The sequence below is a fragment of the Dermochelys coriacea genome, chromosome 3, assembly GCF_009764565.3.
Source record: "Dermochelys coriacea isolate rDerCor1 chromosome 3, rDerCor1.pri.v4, whole genome shotgun sequence".
NCBI lineage: Eukaryota > Metazoa > Chordata > Testudines > Dermochelyidae > Dermochelys > Dermochelys coriacea.
This window is the reverse complement of record NC_050070.1, coordinates 125665414-125691229: the sequence shown is the minus strand read 5'-3', so window position 1 is coordinate 125691229 and position 25816 is coordinate 125665414. Positions and strand designations below refer to the sequence as shown.

Below are 25816 nucleotides of genomic sequence, written 5' to 3'. Positions count from 1 at the left end.
TCAGCAAATTTGCGGATGATACTAAACTGGGAGGAGTGGTAGATACGCTGGAGGGGAGGGATAGGATACAGAAGGACCTAGACAAATTGGAAGATTGGGCCAAAAGAAATCTAATGAGGTTCAATAAGGATAAGTGCAGGGTCCTGCACTTAGGATGGAAGAATCCAATGCACCGCTACAGACTAGGGACCGAATGGCTCGGCAGCAGTTCTGCGGAAAAGGACCTAGGGGTGACAGTGGACGAGAAGCTGGATATGAGTCAGCAGTGTGCCCTTGTTGCCAAGAAGGCCAATGGCATTTTGGGATGTATAAGTAGGGGCATAGCGAGCAGATCGAGGGACGTGATCGTTCCCCTCTATTCGACACTGGTGAGGCCTCATCTGGAGTACTGTGTCCAGTTTTGGGCCCCACACTACAAGAAGGATGTGGATAAATTGGAAAGAGTACAGCGAAGGGCAACAAAAATGATTAGGGGTCTAGAGCACATGACTTATGAGGAGAGGCTGAGGGAGCTGGGATTGTTTAGTCTGCAGAAGAGAAGAATGAGGGGGGATTTGATAGCTGCTTTCAACTACCTGAAAGGGGGTTTCAAAGAGGATGGCTCTAGACTGTTCTCAATGGTAGCAGATGACAGAACGAGGAGTAATGGTCTCAAGTTGCAATGGGGGAGGTTTAGATTGGATATTAGGAAAAACTTTTTCACTAAGAGGGTGGTGAAACACTGGAATGCGTTACCTAGGGAGGTGGTAGAATCTCCTTCCTTAGAGGTTTTTAAGGTCAGGCTTGACAAAGCCCTGGCTAGGATGATTTAACTGGGACTTGGTCCTGCTTTGAGCAGGGGGTTTGGACTAGATGACCTTCTGGGGTCCCTTCCAACCCTGATATTCTATGATTCTATGAAAAGGCCGCTGATCGGCTGGTTCTGAGCCCTTGACAACAGGCAGATGCCTCACTCTTTTGGCCACCAGTTCAATGAGCCTCTTGATCAGGGAATTCTCCCATTTCTTATGGTGTGTCACCTGCTCCATTAACCAGTTCATCAGTGTCCCTTCCTGTTGAAGATCATGACCCTTCCATGCCCTGAGGAACTTAAACTGCTCCTGATTCCTCTTCTCCAAGCCAATGGTCCTTCAGGGTCCTTCTCTGACTGTCTCTGGAGAGTTGCTCCTGCCTTCCTGGTGGAATGGTTTCCCTCTCGGAAGCTGAAGGTCCTGCCAATTCAAAGACAAGGGTAGCATTCTATTTTTGACCTTCTGAACATGCTAAGAAATCCCACCCGCCCCATGTATCATACCTTTGCTATTAAAGGCCACAATTCTGATACTTTCTAGCATTCTAGGAATACAATGGTTCAACTATCTTCAGTTCTCAGACAACTTTTGAAGCCCATCAGGAAGGGCCAGAGGCTAGTAATGGTAAGAAATCTGTACTACTGTTTTTAACAATTTAACATGTTCATACTGTCTCAACAGGGGGAGTGGGGTGTGGGGGGGCCATAATTCTTTCCAGGGGCTATGTTACCTGTTTACAATTTCTTTCCTTAAGGCTTGCCAACATTTGTAGACCATAGCAGTTTTCAAAGTACCAGAATGGAAAAGAGAAAGGCCTTTCCAGTCCAGTGGAAGAGATCTGTCAATCTATGCCCGAAAGATGTTTCTGCTAATGGTCACCCCCCTCCATTCTCTACATATTGCTGAATAGAGGATATTGATTAGCTATGAAGGTGGACCAAGCAGATTTGCACTGCCAGTGAACCTGAAGAACCAGCTGGAGTTTTTGCTACAACAGAAATTTGCTGAAATATGCTTTCAGGATTGGGAGGAAATTTGAATGAAATTGACTAAATTCTCCACTAGCATAGGAAGTGTTAATGCTAAAGGAGATCAACCACCCCCACCTCACCCACCCCCGGCCACCAGCTTGGCCTGAAAATCCCGCCCCTGTGTCTGCCTAACAATGGTGAAATGGACAGAGCAAGAAAGAGACACACTGCAACTTCATTAGGGTTTCAGAAGATTCAGCTCAGCACCACAACTCATCACTTCAGACAACTGGAAAAGGACACTGCACTATTTTTATCCAACCACCAGACCAATCCGTCTCCCACCCCCACTTTCTCCCAGCTTGTATAGCGTTGCTCTGTGTGGGGAGAAGGCAGAAACCAAAGACAGAGACTGTAAAGACTTGGTAATCTTCCAAGGGAATAAGACTGACATAATTCACTTTTCCTTAGACAACCAACTGTAACTTTTCTACAACTTTCTGTTACCTTTCCCATCTGAAACCTATCTCTCCTACCCTCCTTCCCCAACACCCATTCCATGCTGCTCCAGTTTGTAAGGAAATGGGAAGATCGGGGAGGGGGGGTAGGAAAAGCACTGAAAATGTGTAATCATCCAAGGGAGAACAGAGTGCTATAACTAACTTTTTTCCTGAGGCAACCAACTGTAAAGTTTTCAACAGCTATGTTCTGTTCCCTTCCCCAGCCAGGACCTCTCCAGAGGCCCTAGGACCATGGCTGGCTGCTGACTGAGAAAATGCACAGACACAAGGGCACATTGATTTTTCCTTTATAAAGTATTTGAAAAAAAATAGCTTTAGAAGCCAAATGCCTAATTGTAATTCATCAGAAATCAATAAAATCATTGACTAAGAACTCTGTCTCACTTGAGGACTGTGTTGGGGTGGAGCAGAGCAAGGGCAAAACCAAGTGGGGGAATGTTAGAGGAATTTGGTAAGGAGATGGGGTATGACAATGCTGTGGCTTCAGCACTGCAGGCTATATTACCCAGGGCACAGAGATTCAAATACCCTTGAACTTAGAATTGGGATATTAGCATCAGAGCAAGGAGGGATATTGGGGCAGAGGGTGGGGGTCCACTGTAAGTTAGCAGCTTGGGACTCTGGTTCCTGCCACAGCTGTAGGGCTTCTTCAACATTCTGCACCAGGTGGTAGCGCAGAGTCACATGTTCCTCATCCTCTGGGTTTTCTGGGGTGTCCAACACAATCCCTGCTGCCTCCTCACTCTGGCCCTCATAGGTGTCTTCTCAGACAATGAGACCAGCGGGGCTGACAAGGGAATCATAAGCCACTTCAAGCTCAGTACGGGGATCTCATGACAGCACCCACTCAAGCACCTTGTAGAAGAGACAGGTATGACATGCCCTCCCAGACCATCTGTTGGAGTCTCTGGCTTTCCTGTACAGGAGCCTCAAGTGCTTCATGTGTTCACAGCACTGGGCCAGACTCTGCTCAATGCCCACCCACTCCAGCATCCATGAAAATTTCCTGGTACAGGTGAATAGTCCTGCTGTTCCAGCTGAATTCATGGAAATGGGTGGACTCTGTCCACACATTGATCAGCTCCCAGGTATCCTCAGCAGGCCAAGCGACTGCGCTCAGAGTTAAATCCATTGTCACCTATAAAGACTGCAGCAGAAAGCTGTTCTGGGGTCAGTCAGTGCAATTAGCTCAGGGTGCCATTTTCCCTAAGGCCAGCCCTGCATGGGAGCATCTGTGTGTGTGTGTGTGTGTGTGTGCCTCTGAGTGAGAGAGAGAGTGTTGGGGGAGTATATAAGTGTGTGAGTGGGGGGCGGTGGAGTGTGTATGAGTTGGGGGAGTGTGAGAGAGAGTGATTGTGTAAGTGTGTGTGTTGGGAGGAACAGGTATGTGTCCGAGTGTGTCAGAGCACTATCTCTTTAAGCAGAACATTCAGAAGCTTGAACAGCAGGGCCAGGCAGCTCCCACTCCAGACCCAGAGGCACCAGCATAGACGTGCTCCCCCTGACCCCACCCCAGTGCAGTGGAGAGCGGGTACACAGGTAGGGGAAAGGAAACACCGTGACATCAGTGCCATGCCTCCACACAGAAACAGGAGCCAGGTTTCAGGTCCTGAGCTTGGCCAGGGTCGTCTCCATAGGCATGGGGGGGGTGAAGGAGGGGAGGAGCAGTGTGGCTACAGACGGCAATGGAGCAGGGCAGGAGGGGCACCCCTGCTTCAGAGGAGTTATCTGGCTGCTCCAGCTGCCCCCCTGCAGCTCGGTCAGTCTGCTCTCTCCAGATGCTGCCGCACCTGCCTGGCTGCTTCAAAGCCCCGCGGCTGTGGGCAGGTCAAGTGTGTGGCAGGGAGCAGCGTGGCGCCCCCTTGAGTACCTTGCTTGGGCGGCAGGCCAGCCTGCCTACCCCTAATGCCAGCCCCACATGCCCTTATTCAATCAATATTTTACCACTGGCTTTGATGGCTTTCCATCTTTTCTTTGGGCCATATTCTGCTACTCTGTCTCCTGGAAATCAAAGGAACTCCTTGAAGAGAAAGGTACTACCCAGCATCAGAAAGGATAGCAGAATGGAGCCCATAGTTTATTTCAGTAATCTCCAATAAATGATTGCAAGCAGTTAGGAAGACAAGGTGGGTGAGGTAATATTGTTCATTGGAACAGCATCTGTTGATGAGAGAGATAAGCTTTTTAGCCACACAAAGCTCTTCTTCAGGTCTGGGAAAGGTATGAGTAACTAGCACAGCCTATTACATTTTCCACAGGGTTGAAAGCCTTTGTCTATGCTTTAACTCGACCTCATCCCAAACCCACTGAAGTTAGTGGAAAAGGTCTCATGGACTTTGAACAGGCCCTTACCCAGACCAGTAGTGTATGGACACATGCTACTGTGGACCTATTCTGATTTGGCAAGGGGCCTTTCAAGAAAACATGAGATGACACAAGATTCATATTTAAGGTGCCACAGAAATTATGGTCAAGACACCCATTTACAGGCACTGCAAATTAAAATTCCTTTTATTGTTTTTTTTAAAGAGCAGTGCTAGCATCACTGACTGGCGGTGATCCCTTGCTTCCTCAGTAAAGCCCACCCTGGATTAATCAATCCAGTTTTTATAGCTTGGAATGGTTATGACATTTTATTGAGTGCAAGCTTTGTATGATTCAGTCCTTCTATTACAAGGCTATACACAGCATGTTTAAAATAATGTAAAGTAAAGACAGATAGGAAAGGCAAATAAAATGACAGCGGGAACACGTTTGTAAAGCAATGAAGTGATTTAGAAGCTTGCGTCCCGTTTTCAAGTCACTTAGGTATTTAGAAGCCTAAGTCACTTTGACCGTCAATGAGGCTTATTTATGCATATGCATTATGATACAGTCTTTAAATTACATGATCACCTACTTTTTTTTTCCACCGGATCCCTGCCTCATCCAGTGCACAGAATGAATGGTGCTATTCAGTATTTCTTTTCACCCTCAATCAGAGGCACACATGGAACAGGCTGTGACCACCTTACATTACAGCAGAGTCCAGGTCTGTGGGGGGGCTTATGGATGAGCAGCAGTAGCTGGGCGGGGAGACCCCCAATGGGAGATACTAACTGAGCCTTGCCTGGAAACCCACAAGCACTTATTTGCTAGATTAGAGCCTGCGGACAGGGCAGCATGCAGAGCCACCTGGCCATGTCTCCACGTAGGAGCCGGACATGCCGCTGCTTCTGGGAGCTGCTTGAGGTAAGCTCTAGCCAGAGCCTGCACCCCTGAACCTCCCCCACACCCCAACCTCCTGCCCCAGCCCTGATCCCCTCCTGCCCTCCGAACCCCCTCGGTCCCAGCCTGGAGCACCTTCCTGCACCCCAAACTCCTCAGCCCCAGCCTCACCTCACAGTCTGCACCCCCAGCCAGAGCCCCCATTTCCCAAACCCCTGCCCCAGACCGGAGCCTCCTCCCACACCCTGAATCCTTCATTTCTGGACCCACCCCAGAGACCACACACCCCTGCCCAGAGCCCGTATCGCCTCCCACACCCCAACCCCTTGCCTCAGCCCGGAGCCCCCTCCCATAGTTCAAACCTCTCAGCTCCACCCCCCAGCCCAGAGCCCCGTCCTGCACCACATAGTTGGAAGAGTAAGAAGATACATCTACACACTAAAATGAGATTGTGCAACACTATTGTCCTTCCAACATTATGTGTGCCTCACAAGTGAGGGAGATGGTGAAAGTAAACAACAGGAAGCTGAATATATTCCACCAACATTGTTTAAGAAGAATATTAGGAATTTATTGGTGTGCTCATGTAACCAATATGGAACTGCTGTATCACATAAGTCAGCAGACAAAGGAGTCAATATTAGACAGAGATGGCTATGGTAGATCAGACATGTTGTCAGATCACGTCTTGTGGAAGAAGTACAAGGTCCATTGAGACTGGATTTCGCCTGGAGGGAAGAGAAGGTGTGGAGGACAAAAAAATGACCTATCATAAGACGATCAAAGAGGATGATGGAGACATCTTATGATCGCGTCAAGCTTCTTGCTCTGGATAGAGAGCAGTGGGCAAAATGTTGCCTCATGTGCCACTAGGCCCAGGAGATTCTGAGTCTGAGTGGCCTGAGCAGGAATGACACTGGCAGCGCTGCAGGATTCAAACTCCTGGATGTGGGAATGCGGTTGATTCAAAGGGGAAAGGTAGCTGTAGTGGTGCTGCCATAACTGCTTCCAAGGTTGCTGGAAGCATCCCAAATGGAAGGCTGAGCCCACGAGGGGGTTGTTTGCTGCTGATTTCTACTTCCCTTTTTAGCTCCTTTGTGTGGGGTGGGTATTACAGCCCCCTGGGCCAACACACAACAGTCTGAGCTGTGGGATGTTCAGCTCTGTGCCCTCAGACCTCCCACATCCACTTCCTCTCATGTCTGTCTGCCCTGTCAAAAAATGTCCCACAGCCTGCATGCTAGTCCCTGCACTGTTTCCACATCCTCTCCCCAGCGCCTCAGCCTGCAGGCCCACGTCCAACACCTGTCTGTGGGGCAGAAGGCTGAGAGGGTGAACTGGGCTAGGCTGGATAAACAGAGAGACAGGAGACATGATGCAGGAGCAGTGACAAGGCTAACATACAGCTAGTGCATTCAGTTGCTGGGGAGATCATTCTCAAGGAGCCAGAGGCAAGGGAGAGCTGGGCTGTGGTACATTGTGATGCTAAGAAATTATTTTATTAAAAAAAATAAGGAAATTAAATGCCCCCCAACTTCATTAACACAGTGATAAGGTTGCCCATTGGTGTCCTTTACACTTCCAAAACATCAAGTTCAGCTCTGTTCAAACTCCTGAAAACTAGGAAACGATTCATTAAGGTAACACAAACAAACGTCTTAAAAATAGGAAATACAGAGAGTGTTAAGATACTCATGACACCTAGGGTGACCACACAGCAAGTGTGAAAAATCGGGACGGGGGTGGGGTGTAATAGGTGCCTGTATAAAACAAAGCCCCAAATATCAGGACTGTCCCTATAAAATTGGAACATCTGGTCACCCTAACAACACCTCATGATACAACCTTAACTCTGCCCCTTTTTGGGAGTGATGCCCCAAAACATTGATAACCCACACATACTAACAGGCTGCCTTTGCAGATGCTACCGACCATTCAGGGAACAGCACACATGAGCCCTGTAGGACAAAGTCTAATGCCTTCTCTATGCTAAGGGAAAACACAGGTTTAGATCCTGCATAGCAAACAGGAGCTACCCTCATCTGGCCTACACTCAAACAGATCCTACTCCACACAAAGCACCACAGACTTGCAAAATATTTATCATTCTCATTATGCTTGTGCTGAGGATTCTTTCTGCCACATTGCCTTCACTTACCCCTTATTAAGCCCTGGAGCATGCCATTACATTGCTGTTAATCCCCATGACTGCTAATGACACAGCCTATAGAACTCAAGACTAAAAGGAGGCATATTTGATCCTTTGAAGTACACATGCACCTCTCCTTATGTCATAGTAATTTATGCCAGCTAATCCCCCCACCATGCAATACAGCTACACCTAGCACACCAAAGGCAGTGAGTGCAGATAAATGCTGGAATTCCAATCTGTGGCATGCAGCACAAACAATGGCACATTCTCTTAGAACTTACTTGTGGTCTACTTATTTTGCCCCACATCCTTATTGAATCATGCTCAATGGTTATTGCCAACTCCTGGAGGCAGAGTTAAGTTTCTGTTACAGGAGGTGGCACGTACCTTAACTCCATATTTCTGTTTTCAGACCTTTAAGTGTGTGTTACCTTAGCTCCTTGTTTTCAGAGGTTTGAATATAGCTGAAGTCTATGTTCTAGAAGGGCACAAGGCACCCCTGGGCAATATTAACGCTGCATTAATGAGGTTTGGGGCACTTAATTATACAGGTGTACATGTATGGCAGTGTTATCTGTTGCCAAGAGACTCACAATATTTGATGGTTTTCTTAAAGTCCCATGATCTAGAGTCCTGTGAACATGTGAGCATCTCAGCTTTGCAGGAGAAAACCTTGAAAACTTGAATCCTGAAGGATCAAAAAACAGAAAGCAACTAAAAAGACCCCCCCGCCACGTATATTTTTTTTAAAAAAATCTCGTGAATGTAAGTCAATTTCATGATTCGGCGGGGAGGGGCTCTGACTCCTGATTTTGTTAATGCTCAGGGTTAGCAATACTGTATGGAGGGCTGCTTTAATTTATGCTCTGCTCGCAGTGGTCCCCTATGGGCCATTAGCCAGGTCAGAGTAACCGGTGTGCAGCTCTCTCTAACCCACATGCTCTACTGCCCATTCCCAGTGAGCGCCCTGTGCTGATGGCTGTGAGAGGGCCAGAGTGAGCTAGTGTTGGCCACTCTTATGTTGGAGGCTATTCCCCAAGGCCATTGCCGCCTCCCTCAGGTCCCCTTATGCTACCGGAGGAAAAGATGAGGTGAACATTACAATAACAAGTTGGGCCTGTTATGTCAGAAATATGAAGCTCTCGCTAACAGTCAAGAAACAAATATAAATCAGATATTTCTATATTTTAAGGACAGGCAGACAGAACGTTTCAGTCATTATTTTGCATGGCAATATACATACACTGTGACATGGTTTGCTGATACAGCCATTACTTTGCTGCTATTTCACATAGCATATATGGGCTAGATTCACAAAGAAGAATTCACATAGGAGCTTGGGTGTGGTGATGCTGAGCATCACTGTGTTCGACTTTAGGCACCTAGGAAAACACAGGGGTTTACACAGCCTGAGTTAAGCACCTAGGCTCCTCTACAATGAATAGGGAGAGAGAGGCATCTTCGAATGGCATTCACAAAAGCAGCACTACAGGCAGTATCTCACCTAAGCAAGCCCATGGGAGATGCCAGCCCAAGACGTGTGTACTAAGCCCCAGGCCACTTGGAGATAAGCACCTAATTCCAGGCTGCAGCCTCCCTCTGCTCCGGATTCTCAGCTACAAACCCCCTCTTGGAGGGAAGCGGCTAAGCCATTAAGGGAGCAAGAGCTGCCTCATGGCTTTGTAGCCACATCTTTAGCATACCTCTGGGATGTGGGAGACCCCAGTTCAAGTCCATGTGAGGGAGAGTAGAGATTTGAACTGGAATCTGCCAGTGCTGTAACCACTGGGCTGTTATCCACATGTGGGACTCCCATTGTCTCCCCTGTTGAAGCTGTTCCATGTGGATTAACTAATTAAAAAAAGAAGTTGTCATCATTGGAGCATGGGGCGCTTTCTCTCTCTGACCCAATTACTCTTTTTCATTATTTAGCCACAATGGAACAGCTTCAACAGGCAAGACTGAGAAAGCCCCACATGAGCATAGCCCAGAGCCCTGGGGTTAGGGGACTCACTTGTGGGATGACAATCCCAGTTCAAATTCTTTCATGCTCCATCCCCATCCCAAGTGGCTTTGAACTGGGTTGCTCACATTCCAGGTGGGTACCCAAAAGATAGGGCTAAAAGTTATGAGGGAGGTCCACCACCACTGTAGATAAGCTCACCATTCAGTAGGTGAGATCTGGCCACATTTACTGGATTGGGCCTCGCAGGTGTGTTGGGCAGAGGAACACCTATCTTTCCCCAGTTTGTGAATTGTTCTGGGGGTTAGGCATCCAGCTAACCAGTGTGGGGGGCCACAGCACACATGCTCAGAGGCAAAAACAGGTGCCTAGGGAAATTTTACTGCATGTAGGTACTTAGCAAGTTTAGCTGCCTACAGGTTTAGGCTGCAGCCCAGCTGAGGTTTTGTGCATTCCATTGTGGCCTGATTCTGGAATTTAGGCACCTAAAGTGCCAGCTAAGTTGGGTACCGAAGTCCTCTTGTGAAGTTAGTCCTATAAGCCAAAACAGAAATATGAGAAAAGTTGAAAAATGATGCCTCTCTGGCAAATCACTTACGCATGTACTTAAAGTTACACACCTGCTTGTGTGTTGGTGAATAGGAATGGGATTGGTCACCTCCTTTAAGTTAAACATGTGGGTAAATTTTAAGCACTTAACGGTCAACTCATAGTTTGTTGTGACCATAATTAAAGTTGCCAGGTGACTTTTGCTTTCTTATTCTTAGGTATCTGTGAGTGTGTTAACTGAAATTGTATGTAAAAGTGGAAGTGATTTCTAAAAGTAGTGAAAAACAGCTCAGGATTCACAGTATATTTATTCTAATAATTACATCTGTTATTTGGGAAAAGCGAGCACCCTTAACTCAGTGCTAGCATAGGTGTTTGTGTTGCAGTGTTTGTGTGTTAATTTAGACAGTGGAAGAGGCGCAAACCACCAGCTCCCAACTAACCAATCCATGACAACATTTCCCAGTGGGAACAGGGGCTGGGTAATGGATCGGCCTCTCCAGCCAGCAAAAGAAGCCAGAAAGCAGCCTTGACATTTCTCTCCCCAGGGAGTTGTTTTTATGTATTGCCATCCTTATGCGTATAAAGACTTCAGTGCATAACCCTCCCATGCCACAAAATGCTAGTAAAACAAACACTCACTTTCTCCAGTGACAATAGCAATAAAAAACATTGTCATCTAGTTAAAATTGTTCCTTTAGTTGGGTATATTGTGCTGAGCGTTATAACACAGTCTTGGGAACTATTTTTACCCTTAGCAATCATAATTCATTATTGAACATCTAGGTCAATCATTATAGAGCTAGGTGAACTAAAGATTTGCCAGCATTTCACTGTAGCTGTGCCAAATTATGGTTTCTTAAGCATGCCCCTTTTTATGAAACAACTGTGGGGAAAGAGAGCCAAAAAGAGCAGCACTATTTGCTCCTCTCTCTCTGATAATAAACGAGGTCTCTGGCATTAGACAAATGAGCCATTTAGTGATGTTCTAAGTCTAGGGCTTAGGGAAGAGCCCTTAGCTGACTGAGGCAAAGCTGGTGATCTGCATCTGAAAATGTGGCTGCAGTTTGAGCACTTCAAACCACAAGAGGGCGCTTCGGGACGCAGGTCTAAAGAAACGCTGTTGCTTATACAGTTCATTAAGAGCACTAGCAGCAGGCAGGATGAACTTACCACATTCTGCAGGGGTTATTATGTAGCTAGTTGCAGCCTGGAAGGCCGTTTCTGGCATTTAGTGGTGCTCTGTGACACCTACATTACCATAAGGTCAGAGAATTCATCGAACTCTCGCAGCTCTTATGCACTTTTAGATACTTTTGTGGCTATTCAGACCAAGCCATTTTTAAAAAGAAAACAACTGTCCGCTAGAGGTAACATGATAGTGCAAAGACCACAAAGAGGATTGGAGGCTGTTTTAATAAGCTGCCTTGCTATTGTGTCAGGAGGAGACAATAGATTGTTTCAAACAAGCAGTTTGCTGTGCCAGCTAAAGAACGGCTCCGCAAAGTGAATAGAAGCCAAGCTCAGGCGCAGCTGTGCCAGTGCGAGCTATGGTGGGAGCACTAGGGTTCAACAGCTGCCTGCCTATGAAATGTTCTGGGTGGGATTAGATGACATGGTTGTGAACAACCCCGTGGGATTCTTGTCTGCACTAGTGCTGCCAGCTCTAGTGCAACAGTGGGGCAGCAGTAGAAACATGGTCGTGCAGATGAGACCCAGGGGGATTTAAATAATCTGCTGCTGGAAGGTCATGATGTAGCCTGGATGTTTTTACAGGAACCCTTGATAGCTGGCAGTAAGAGCCTCTCAATTCCGCTGCTGGGAGAGGGCCAAGATTCCAGTCTCCCCGCTGCGACTGCAGGGCAGAGGAGGAGAGGACTATAAAGGGAACATGAAGTAGAGGCAGAGATCGCTTTCCTCTGAATCAAGGGGCAACAGCTGTCAGTGTGAAGGTGGAGAAATGCAGATGAAAAACTGGATTCAGTCTCTTCCCTGAGCGGTAGCAGCTGACTCAAAACAAGCAGAACCTGCTTTTTAAAAAAAACCACCACCACACACCCCATAATTCATGCTACATCAAAGCAGTGATTACCAGCGCTTCCTGGCTGGCTATTTCGGTTTATTTATGGTGCATAACACATCTTAATGCTATTCTCATGCCATGGTTCAGCTGCCACTGTTCTGTATTTGGGTGGCAAATCAATACATGGTGGCAACGGACAGTATGCTATTCCCTGAGAACAAAAGGAAATGAATGCACATCACCTTTCAGGGAGCAGCAGTTTAGGGCTGTTAATAACACCTCCCACAACTGCTTCCGGTCCTTTGACTGGAGGTGGGAGGTGTGGAGAGAGGGGACTTTTTAAGCTTGGCTGGACTCAAAAGAATTGTTACCTCATCTTTCTGCACTGTAACTTTTTCAAACCTTAGTGGGCTGCAGGGTGGGTTTTGACGTCAGTCTCTGAAGAGCACTAAACTACATGCACGTGGGTCTTGCTTTAAACTGACTTTGAACTCCTGCCATCAGCTCAGAGGTAAATTCTGCCCATTGCAAAATTACCCACTGTACCACATGGGCCCGTTCACCTTCTGTAAAGCAAGAGCAATGATGATTTTGTAAGTAAATGCAATAGCTAGGCCAAGTCGAAAGAGATTTATTTCTCCTTGCTATAAAACTTACCATCACTCCTCTCTAAGCCTGACTTCTCATTACCATTACTCTCCTTGTGAAATGCAAGTCATTTTGTTTATGCCATGGGAAAAATATATAATCTCTTTAAGTGCATAGACAGTATCAACATAAAACAAATAACATGGAACAAGGAAAGTGATACAGAACAGGCAGAGGGAACAGAAGTGATTGTACGTGCAACCCTCCTGTGAGTGACACACACAATGCTGCTGATCACATATTGCCGTAGCCTGGTGAGCAGGAGTGACGCTTTTCAAAGGCTCTTTTCAGACACCTTAATATTCTACCCATCCTTACGACAGTGCTGATTGCACCATTAGCTCCTTGGAGCTTCTGTTCTAAGCTGTCTTCCTGCAGTCAATTTCCATGTTTGTGAATGGTGCTAGTTTGGTAGCTGTGTAGCCTGACAGCTTCAATCCACAGAGCAGGTAGAGCAGGGGCAGAGGTCATGCAAGTTGACGCTCCTCTTGCCTGCTAATAGACCTTGCCCTTGAACTGTAGCGATCTCGTCCCAGGGGTGAGAGGGTAAGTCAGTCTTATGCCTCGTCAGCCCTAGGCTTTTCTGCTGAGCCTCCCAGTAAGAACGTCAGTTAACGCCAACCAGGGATGGTGGCGTTTGAGCGACGGACATCTGCCCACTGGGGACAAGCCCAGGCCCAACAACTCGTTTCATGTAGGAGAACAAGCTGCCATCAGCTGGCAGCAGCTTTCAAGTACTGCCGTGCCGGGCCCACATTCAAACCAGTGACCTATGGAGGAAAGAGTCCGTATCTCATTCTAAAGCCCCTACGTCAGCCAGTGCCTCATGACACCCTATTTTCAGAAGCTGTCTCAGATATAAAAATGTGGCCTGGATGGTGTTTTGTTTTCAGACTGCTCAGGGGATATTTGTGCTTTTCACACAAGCAGATGGAAATGCAGGAATTTCAGATATTTGCTGCAGTCCATTACTTTAAAAAAAAAATGACTTCAGACCCAGGTTTGAGCTCACACCACTAGAAATACAGACTAACTTCACTGAAGTCAGTGAGATTTCTCTGGATTTACACTGGCATACATGGAAGACAGCATGTCTGGAGGTATTATCTGCACTGAGGGTTTCTGACGCACAGATCCCCGCCCCACCCAGGCATCTCTGGAAACATTCCCTTGCTGCCACAGACCGCACAGAGATCCAGCTGTGGAACTAGAGTGCCAAAGCTGAGGAGAAGGCAGGCCAGGAGCAGGAAGGGAGAGGCTAGAGGTGTGGGGGTGGGGAGCGTGCACTGACCCCCTCCAAGCCACTTGGAAAATCTGGCAGGGAATAACACAGTCTGGAACTGCATTAACTCTTCTGCCAACCCTCCGCACTTGGGAAAGCCCCGCTTTAAAGGAGGTTACGGGGGTAGTGACCACTGCAAGAAGCCCTGGCAGCATGGCCCCAACAGAACTAAAATATCAAGGAGCAGTAGGGGAGATGTCAGAGCAACTCTGAGGGACAGGGCCCTCGCCTCTTGCAGGGTCTGAAAGATCCATGCTGCTTGGAGGCAGAACTTAGGGAGCAATGCTACCCCCCCCAAGGACCAAGCCTAAGGAAGCCCTTGCTGAGATTTCTATGCCCCCACCCCCAGCAGGGTGCACTCTGGGGCTGAGGGCAGAATTTGAGCTATAGTTTTCAAACTGACTTCTGCGGATTCTTATTCCATGGTGTGCCTTCATCTGATACAGTATCTGGGCTTGGGTGGGGTCAGCAACAAAATATAGACAGCGTGACTTCATATGGAAGAAGAAATCCTCCAGACAGGGCTAGATTAACGCTCCTGTGGGCCCGGGGCTTTTAGATTTTTGTGGGGCCCCTGTATATAAGTCTTTTTCCTGGGAGGGAGTTTGGTGCAGGAGGGGATTCTGACCTGGGGCAGGGGGTTGGGGTGTGGGGTTTGGGTGCAGGAGGGGATTCTGATCTGGAGCAGGGGTGAAGGAGGGGGTGTGAGGTGCAGGCTCTGGCCGGGCGGTGCTTACCACAGGCACCTCCCGGCCAATAGCTCAGCAGGGCTCTGGCTGCCTGCCTGCGATAGCCGCATGCCACTCCCAGAAGTAGCTGGCTGCTAGCACATCTCTTGGCCCCTGGGGGAAGGGGGCCAGCGGGTCTCTGTGCACTGCCTGCACCTGCAAGTGCCACCCCCATAGCTCCTATTGGCCAGGAGCTGCAGGGATGCTGGGGGTGGGTCCAGCGTATGAAGCCACTGTGCGCCCGGGCCGCAGAGACATGCCAGCAGCAAGCCGCTTCTGGGAGCAACGTGGGGGTATGGCAGGCAGACAGCCTGCCTGAGTGCCCCTTTCAGCAGCCCAGAGATCGCTGCCTGTTATTTATTTTTGCGGGGGCCCCCATGAGCCAGGGCCCTGGGCTGCAGCCCCTGAAGCTGCTGCCTTAATCCGGCCCTGCCTCAAGTTCTGTGATAACATTTGTAGAACAAGATGATTTTTGCATACAGGCTTCATGGATATGGGCAGCAGCTAAAGCACTGACAGTTACATGGTAAGAGCTCCAAGGGACCTGTTACAGGCTGCCAGATCAATAATTGAGGGTTTTAAAGAAAGGTCTTAAGTATGCATTTAGGCTACAGACTGTAATGGCTCCAAAAGAGCTGTTAGTATCTATTGGCTCAATAATCTAGTCACAACTGGGCGGTTTAAGGGCTGCTTATCATCTTGAACTTTGAATTTCCTGCAGTTTGTTCTTGGGTTGCATGTCAGTGAAGCGCGGGGCCTTCGGATTTGCAGCTGTGTCAATGTGATTGGGTTTGACAAAGAAAAGCAACAGCTTTTTGGTTCCTCTTTTTGAATCCTATCCCACCCCTCAAGAGCAAGAGATAAGGAATGAGTGTCCTTGATGGACAGCATCCATTTATACAACAAGCAGAATCAGGGGATGCACAGGAGAAAGACACATGATGATGATGATGATTATAAAAAAGAGCCACCTTGCTTTACCGTGCAATATTTAAATGTGTAGGACAGTGCTGGATCCAGAAATATTATATCTTCTTTAATTCTCTATGACAGATTACACACAGATTTAGCAAGCTAGAAATAACTGTGCACACAATTTCCTCTATAAGAAAGGTGTTTTGTTTTTTATTAGAGATTTGTTTGTTTCATCAAGACCCCACTGTGTGATATTAGTAATATCTCAAATCCAGACTTGCTACTACTTCACCTTCAAAATTGAGAAGGCCTGGACTTGATTATCTATATTCCCCACTATGTGCTGCAGGAAAATGTTAGTTGCCCACAGCAGAAAAATAGATATATGAATATTATATTTTAGTCAGCTCAGTGACTCACAGTAAGGAAAATCCAGAGTTCGAGAGAATATTTGGCTTTCTACTACAGGGCCCTGTTCTCACCCACACATGCGGTGATTTAAGTCAATGGCAGTTAATCCTATCCTGCAGGATGTGAATTGGGCCCCTACTTTGGCTTTTGTACATGATGGAATAACACAATCACCTTTCCAATTCATTTGTGACTGCATTTGTTATAGTCCTGGGCCAAATTCTCCTAGTTGTTCCAACATGAATCTAAGGTCACTCCACTGAGGCCTTCTTTCTTCTCAGGGAGCACACTGTACCTGACGATTGTTACCAGCTAATTGAAGGAAATGGTGTGGATGCCTGTTTTTAGAATTCTGGCAGCTTATCTCTGATTTGTGCCAATGAGCAGGAGCTGGATTGTCCATTGCATGGGAAATGTTGCGATTTCAAAAATATTCCAACTTAAAACAGAACAAAACCAAAACATTTCACATTGTCCCACCAAATGAAATTCAGGGGCGGAGGGGGTGAATTGTTTTGGGTAAACTGAAATGTTTCCTTTCAATTTTGACTTTTTAAAATGTTTATATTATACAAATTTTTAAATGGAAACCAACAGTTGTTTTGAAACAGAAAAACCTTAGCTGAATGCTTTGTTCTGGGGTCTGTTTTCTTTCTGAAACGTTTCACTGAAATAGAAATGCTTCTGCTAAATGGTTTGTGTCTGATGAAGCTAAATTTTCCAATGGACAAACATACTGTTAGCAAACTTCCAACTAGCTCTCCTGACTTGTCCTGAAGGAAGAGAATGAAACCATTGCTATATTGCAGTGCAGCTGCTTTGAGTTCACTACTGCTGCAAAGTGGCCTTCATGTCACAATGTAGCTAACCCCAGGAGGCTCACTGTAGTGCAGGGGGATCCTCTAGTGTCCCTGAGCTAGCATTGTGGCTTCTATACCGCTATCCCTTCTGTAAGGTCAGAGCTAAGGACAAAGGTCATGGCTGGTGCATCCTTATGCCCTACTAATGCCCATTTGTCATACTGGCCCCTGGTGGACTATTGGCAGCCATTGCACATTAAAGCAGCCTTTGGCCAACCATGAGTTACGCGTGATGCCCAGTTGCCCAGGTTCAAGGGAGTGTGCTGCTGTAAAGTGGCTGAAGTGCTGTAGTTTATGCATTTGTATAGCACCCACCTGGCATAAAGGGGGCCCCCAAACCAGACTCGGGCCAGTGGGTGCTACTGTAATACCATAAATAAATAATAGCCATCCATGAAGCAAACCTGCTTTTTCAATGACTCATTATGATAGCCAAAATCCATCTAGACCATTTAGACAACAAAGAGCAGGCAGCAAATTAACAAATTCACCAGCTCATTATTTTTATGCCCAGAGCTGAATATAAAAGACTCTTGCCACCTGCAGCAGCAGTAAACAAGTGCTCCTCTTTCACCCAAAGCCACTTGAGGAAGCTAACTGTGCTGTTTTGTGTGAGCTCTGAGTCCCCGCTTTATGCTCAGAACTCAGCGAGCCTCACACAAACAAGGATTTATTGGGTTTTAATTCCTTCCTCCCAAATTCTTCCCATTGAGGGATGAGATCGGAAATAAGTGCATGGTGCATGGATGGCCCATGTAACATTTGGGCTCTAGCAATAGGCTCTAAACGGAGCTGAGAAGCACCAAGGTGCCGTTCCCAGTCCTCCCACCCGTATAATTAAAGAGAACAGTGATTTTGCTGCAGGATTCACTCACCTCTTATCTAGGCAGTGCCATTCAATTCTTCTGCACTGGAGCAGTGAATTGTTTTTATTTGCTCCCCAAACCCTGAACTATCCCTGAAGCCCTCATCAGTACAAGATTAATTCATTACTGTGCAATTAACTTGCTGTGCAGTAGAGTCACTGGGCAGTCACTGCACAAGACCAGTCTGACTTTACAGGCTGTTCACTGACCGATGGCTCCCACTCCTGTGGAGAGCATTGCCATTGCCTTCAGTGGGAGCAGAAACACAGCCTAAATGATACACGTGGATCACATTATATTATTTGCACCAAAACAATCACTTTGGCCATTCCTGCTGAAATGATGTCTCTGTGCTGCAATGCTGGGCAACTTCTCTGAGATGCTTTGCTTCAGTTCCGGGCATTTCAGAGATTAAAAAAAATAAAATATTTTTTTAAAAGAGCCCAAGACCAAATGCGAACCTCAGTGCAAAATTGGACAGCACTTGATAAGCTTTGTTGGGATTCTGGAGGTAAGTGTAAATCAGAAATGAAATCTTATTTTTAAAAAATTAATAACATTTTATTAAATATTAAAGAGTAAGGCTGGAGTCCATTTCCTCCAGTACGAACACTAAGCAAAATCAAATATACGATTCTTCTCCCTTCAAGCCAGTTGTGATGAAAATCCCAATTTTTAAACATCTTGTCATTTGAAATTAGTATTTTAAACTATTTAGATAGAATAATCACAGCCGGCATCTCATCTTGGAAACAAACTAATCAAATACACGAACCATAGAATGAGTTCTTTTCCTTCTGATAGGGAGGGAATTATGAAGGTAATTAGGAAAGAAAGTGCTGCCTATTGGTTATAAGGCGGTTGGCGTTAGGACTCCAGTGTTGTATTTGCAGCTCTGATGTACTGGGTAATCTTAAGTAAATCACTTAATTCTCTATGCATCAGTGTGCCCATCTGTAAAATGGGCCTAATAATACACACTTCATGGGGTGACTCTTCCTCACAAATATGTATGACACATTGGGTGTATGTGAGGGTGCATGGCACATGAGGTGTGTCATAAGTTGCCAAAGACAACAATTCATGGATCCAGACTAGGAAGCTTGGGGTGCTAGATGGCAAGAGTGGTCACACTGAGGGCAGGGGCCTGTGAGGCCACACCTCATCTCCCCATCCCACTTCATGGAGGTGCCGCAGAAACAATAAAGCCTGAGGCTATATTATTTTTCCCATGGACCCCCGACTCTGGGAGTGGAGAGCACTGGGGTGACCAAGCAAGGGCAAAAGCACAGGGCCTCAGCAGGGCTGGATTGCCAAGTTTGGTGGGGGAAGGCCCCAGAGCCTAGCTGTCGAGGGAGCAACCTCACCCTGACAGAACCATCAGAGAAGGGCTAGCTTGAACAGATTTCCTCCCCCGGAGGCCCCTTGCACAGTTCGTTCCATTGGAGGGGTTACTCTGGCCTAGGGTACAACGAGGTTCCAGTTGTAAAGCCTGTTGGGCTTCTTGGCTAGAAGGCACTGTGGATAGACAATGCATTATTTCATTTTAAAACAGTTTAGAAATTCAGTGTGCGTACACCACTAATATTGTAATTACTGGTTTGCCTTTATCTGCCTTGGTTCTTTTTGTAGCCCTGCCATTTAAAGTTATTGGTCACTTACTGTAGCCAAGGATGGATTACTCAATAGGCAGACTAAGCACATGCTTAGGGCACCAGCAAAGCAGAGGACACCAAAAAATGGGGGGGGGTTGAAAAAATTTGGTATTTGATATTTTTTAAAAAAGCATCGAAGTAGTCATCATGGGAAAAATCAGAACTTTGTTACTTCCTTACACTCCATGACACACTCTTCCCCCATTTTTCTGTTCTCTTTTTATTACTTATACCCATCTAAACCAGGGGCATATCCTACTAACGTAGATCGAAATAATGCGAGGAAATCAGATCCTGTCATTTATAACATTCCTCAATTTGAAAAGCCACACTGTTACAGAAATGGTAAATCAAGTACTGCATTATCTGTGCCAAGTTTGCAAAGTAGATTTCTCAAAGTGCAGAGGTCAATCTTATGACAACACTGCCAACATGTCAGGGCGTTATCAAGGAATGCAGAAGAAGCTTTTAGAACAAAACAAATATGTCATATTCATACCATGTGCTGCACACTCTCTCAATCTTGTTGGCCACAGTGCTGTTGATTTTTGTCCGGTGGCAGTAAGTTTTTTCTCAACAGTCCAGTTACTTTATACATTTTTCTCTGCCTCAACACACAAATGGGCAGTTCTTAAAACATATTTGGGCAATGATCATGTGTTGAAATTTCTTTCTAGTACTTGCTGGGAGGCAACAAGTGCAATTCTGGAGTCCTACTCAAAGATTGTGGATGCATTAGAAAGTACAGCTGAAGACCAATCACAAAAGGGAGAAACTACATGAGAGGCAGAAAACATTGCAAACAAGACGCAAGAACTAGAGTTTGTATTCATGTTCACCATATGGAATGAAATTTTACAACACTTTTACTACACAAGTCAAGCTTTCCAAGAAAAAGAATTGGATTTGAAAACATGTGCAGACCTCTGTCAATCATTAGCAGACCACTTACACACTTTGAGGAATGATTTCAAAAGATTTGAAGACATATCAAAAGATATCTTGCCTGATACTAACTACAAAGAAGCCCAGTCCCGCAAGCAAATCAGGAAAAAACAAGCAAATGATAGCAGTGCAATAGAAACAGCATTGAATCCTGGAGACAAATCTACTTACTACGCTATAATTGATACACTTGAAGCTCATATGAAGAGGTGAGGTGAAGTGTACAAAGAAGTATCAAGTAGATTTTCTTTTCTAAACGTTATGGACTTATCTGACGAACAATAGTCACAAGGTTCCCAAAAGCAAGTTGATTCATACCCTGTTGACTTGAACATGAATCTTTGTGGAGAAGTATGGCAGTTCCACTCTTATATGCGTGCAAAGTTTAATGAAACAGGAAAAATGAAATTCAGTCACATTGATCTTCATGACACAATATTGAAAGACTATAATACAATGCATTGAAAGAATACAATGCATATTTCCAAATGTAGAGATCGCACTACGTATTTTTCTAACATTGATGATTACTAACTGCTCTGCAGAACGCACTTTTTCTCATCTGAAAAGAATAAAAAACCCTCAGAGAACAACAGTGTGTCAGGACAGACTTGATTCACTTTCCCTATTGTGTATGGAAGCGGACATGCTTGGTCAAGTCAGCTTCGATGAACTTATCCAGAATTTTGCAATCAGAAAATCTAGAAAGAAGCTATTTTAATTTCAGCATACATGTAAGTTTTGTGTCATTTCGAAAAATAAAATTTTGTTTTACTGAATAGTATTGTTTTTATTTTGAATAACATATGGTGGGCCACTATAATCTTTTCAGTGTTTAGGGCTTCTAAAGGTCTTAATCCAGCCCTGACTGTAGCTAAGTCCCTTTGATAAGTTTCATAGCAAATACTGCGTCCTGAATACTTGTTATTCCAACCCTATGGAGTTTGGCTTCTTCACAAAGGACAAGCTGGGCACATCTATCTACAGGTCAGTGAAACAGGAGAGTAATCCAATTGCTGCCACGGATACTGATGGGCATGGATACTGATGGACATTCTTGAGCTGTGTTCATTTGGCTGGCAAAATGGAAAAACACTGGCAGCCGAAAGGTTAAAAAAAACCCAAAACATATGGATGGTGCATGACAGCTACAGCTTTGGCTTGACTTGATCCTTCAATTAAGCAAAAAGGAAATATAATTTGGAGAACAAGAAAAGAATCATTAAAATATTCAGGGCCTGGGAGGGAGAAATCTGTTTGTATTTTCCCTGGCGTTTTGCCTGTCAAATTATGATCTTATTTGTGGCTCTAAATGAGTTGCTTATCTCTCAGAAAATATAGAAAGTGCTGGCTTCTTCTCCATTACATAGACCATAGGAGGAAGAAGTTGTTAATGAACCTGAAGGTTAAGGGATTGACAGTTCGGAGAAACTAAACACCTTTATTTATTCACAGAGCAGAAGCTGGGTAAGCCAGAGAAATTCCAGTGTCCTTACATTACTGCTTACCGTCTCCAAGGGTGCTAGGTCAGGAGGAAATGTGGAGGGGAACTCAGATTGTGGATTGTATTTCAGTTAAGGTTTGAGATCAATCCAGACCATAACTCCAAATTTTACCACTCATGAACTGTGGGGCAGTTTGGATCCAAAACCAAAGTTCGTAGATGTGCCCTATTTTTTTAATAGGCCAGAACAAACCCCCAAATCTGAACATGCAATGCTAAGCTTTGAGGAACCTCAGATCTTGCACCTCAGGTCAGAGTCCAGTGAAGCATATGGGTGGGGTATCCCAGGTCGCTGAATGTCTCTAATCTAGATGCTAGATTGTGGTGGGCAGGGGGTGGGGGTGGGATGCAGCTGCACTGCTCTAGAAGCAGTAAAGAGACTGTGTCTCAGCCAAGCACAGTCTCTCCTGGAACTACTCAGTGCACACAGTGGGTGTACAATCTGCTCCATCCATTGGGCTCGGAATTGGGAACAGCTTGCTCTGCCTGGTGCATCAGCTCTGTTGTGAGCAGGTGCAGAGGGTGGGTGGGGTCAGAGCCCTGCCCACTCCATTTCCAGCATTTTGCTCCCTGTGGGGCTCAGGGCTTGTTTATAGGAAGCCTATGCACACACAGAGTGGCTCATTCAAGCACATGGCAATGAGAACTGCTGAGCAGAAGAAGGGGTGTCGCTGTTGCTGTTTTAGCTCTGTGGTGGGACTCACAGGAGCTGGTGTCCCATGGCAATAGCTGCTGCGAAAAAAATGGCTTGTTTAATGAGACCAGTGAAATGCTGCACTGTAATCAAGTCACCACCAGTGTCTCCCCCTAGCTGAGGGCCAGGTTGCTCCCTCCAGTACGGGAAAGAGGGGAAGAAAATGGCACAAAATGAACCTCACAGAATTTTCACCCAGTCTTTTCATCGACAGGAGAGGTGACAGCATTTGCCTCTCCATGGAACAAACACTGGATTCCATAGCCTTTCCTCCCTGGCTTTGGCGGTCCATTGAAGCACCTTGAAGGAGCATCCCCCAGCATGGAGAAGCTCCTCTTAAACATTAATATAGCCTCAGGTTGTATTAACTTTAAAATGGAGGTCGGTAGGAGGGACTGTAACACAACTGTCTCCCCACCTTTACCCAAGTCTACATGCTTGATCCACTGCTTCCCCAGGAGCAGACCCCCAGCCCTGCCGAGGTCCTTCTGAGGAGCGTGAGTACATGGGAATGATATTGTGGAGGTGGCAGACTTTGCCCCTTCCACATGGAAAGAGGAAGATCGATGCCTTGGCCCAGAATGGCTCAATTCCCTTAGCCCTACAGTTCTTCAGGGTGAGAGGTATGTGCATTAGAGTAGAAAAGCCCATCCCCTGATAGCAGCAAGTGTTGTCTGTGCTGGATTGCATGTGATGTATTTTCCTCTGGAGCAGTGGCTACAAGGAACCAAAGCGACACTAAACTGTAGGACACATATTTTGTTCAATATCTTCATAAATGATCTGGAGGATGGTGTGGATTGCACTCTCAGCAAATTTGCGGATGATACTAAACTGGGAGGAGTGGTAGATACGCTGGAGGGGAGGGATAGGATACAGAAGGACCTAGACAAATTGGAGGATTGGGCCAAAAGAAATCTAATGAGGTTCAATAAGGATAAATGCAGGGTCCTGCACTTAGGATGGAAGAATCCAATGCACCGCTACAGACTAGGGACCGAATGGCTCGGCAGCAGTTCTACGGAAAAGGACCTAGGGGTGACAGTGGACGAGAAGCTGGATATGAGTCAGCAGTGTGCCCTTGTTGCCAAGAAGGCCAATGGCATTTTGGGATGTATAAGTAGGGGCATAGCGAGCAGATCGAGGGACGTGATCGTTCCCCTCTATTCGACACTGGTGAGGCCTCATCTGGAGTACTGTGTCCAGTTTTGGGCCCCACACTACAGGAAGGATGTGGATAAATTGGAAAGAGTACAGCGAAGGGCAACAAAAATGATTAGGGGTCTAGAGCACATGACTTATGAGGAGAGGCTGAGGGAGCTGGGATTGTTTAGTCTGCAGAAGAGAAGAATGAGGGGGGATTTGATAGCTGCTTTCAACTACCTGAAAGGGGGTTTCAAAGAGGATGGCTCTAGACTGTTCTCAATGGTAGCAGATGACAGAACGAGGAGTAATGGTCTCAAGTTGCAATGGGGGAGGTTTAGATTGGATATTAGGAAAAACTTTTTCACTAAGAGGGTGGTGAAACACTGGAATGCGTTACCTAGGGAGGTGGTAGAATCTCCTTCCTTAGAGGTTTTTAAGGTCAGGCTTGACAAAGCCCTGGCTGGGATGATTTAACTGGGACTTGGTCCTGCTTTGAGCAGGGGGTTGGACTGGATGACCTTCTGGGGTCCCTTCCAACCCTGATATTCTATGATTCTATGATTCTATGACACACTGAACGTGACCTGAGATTGCACCTGAAAGCATCTTATGCAGCAAGCCAGCTAGCCTGCCCAATCTGAAATTGCTCTGTCTCTCACACACATACACCACCCATCTCTACATTTCCTCTTTTGCCTTGAGTTTATTTCCTCTCAAGCTCACCTCCAAGAAAGCAGCTGATGCTGCAAGAAATATTAAGAAAAACAAGAATAAAAATGGGATTAAGCATTTAAAACCTCCACCCGATCCCTGAAACCATACCTGACCTTTTAGCAGTTTCGTCTAAAATACTCATCCTCAAATGAAAGAAAAGCAGAGCTTATTTCTTTAAAAAGAAAGAGCAAACATTAAAGATAAAAGACTAAAACTGAGTGAAAATTCACTGTTTGCCCCTGTTTATTTAGGAGCCAATCAGTGAAATCGATGGGAGATGTGACAGAGTAATGAATGAATTCCTTTAATCATGAATATTGTGGCAGCACAGAGAGGCCCCAAACAAGATCAGGCCTCATTGTGCTAAGCACTGTCCAAATACATGATAAGAGATGGTTCCCGCCTGAAGACCTTAGATCTAAACAGAAGAGCCAGGCAAAGGAAACCCTGTGATCCCCATTTTATTGATGCTGAAGCTACAGCACAGAGAGATTAAGACTGAGATGCTCAAACGCTCTGCCGCTTTGGCAAGCTCATTTGGCAGGACTTGCCCCAAGTCACATGGGTAGTTTGTGGCAGAGATGAGTGTTGAACACTGATCTCCTGCATCACAGGCCAGTCCCTTACTTAGAAGACCACCCTTGCTCTCAAATATATCACTGGGAAGATTGGACTTTTGACTCTAATGCCACTGGGGCAGAGACCTTGTCTTCAGGTATAGTGGCTCAGCACTTAGCATGCTGCTGGTCCTGCATAAATAAGAATAATAATAGAAATTGGGCTGAAAAAATCAACATAAACCACCTAGTTGCAAAAAAAATTTCTGTCTCACTCAAGCTAATGGCCTCTCCATTACATGAAGGGAGAATGTTTGAAAAGGATCAAGGGCAGAGCTGTAAAAGAGGGATATGCATACTATTAAGCTGCAGCATCTTTGCCAGCTTGGCAATTCTTTTGACAAAAATCTGTTAATAAAAATCATAAAAAGCAGTGGCAAAGACAGTACCAGCATAAGTGAGGCGGTGGGCATGAAACTAATGAGAACCCTTCACTCTGTAAAACCTCTATCCTATCTCAGCATTTATCAGCTCCTGCGCCTTATTGTCTAGTTAAAACAGAAATAGCTAGGCTTTTACTCGTAATCATCTGGCCATGTGGATGACAATGTCAAGTGACACTGGTTTTCATAAGCCAAACAAGCTGCTCTGGGGTAAGCAACAGTAAAACTAGTCAGATTTAGTGACTAATATTTTCTACTTCCGAAAGGATGA

The 25816-nt window shown here is 45.9% G+C and overlaps 1 long non-coding RNA gene across 1 annotated transcript in view; it reads right to left on the bottom strand.

Moving 5' to 3' along the window:
• Positions 1-904: 904 nt before the first annotated feature.
• Positions 905-25816, bottom strand: part of LOC122459398 — a 91472-nt gene continuing 66560 nt past the window's right edge. Inside the window, exon 6 of the long non-coding RNA XR_006280057.1 lies at positions 905-1211. This is a non-coding gene — a long non-coding RNA (uncharacterized LOC122459398). The remainder of the gene's footprint in view (positions 1212-25816) is intronic.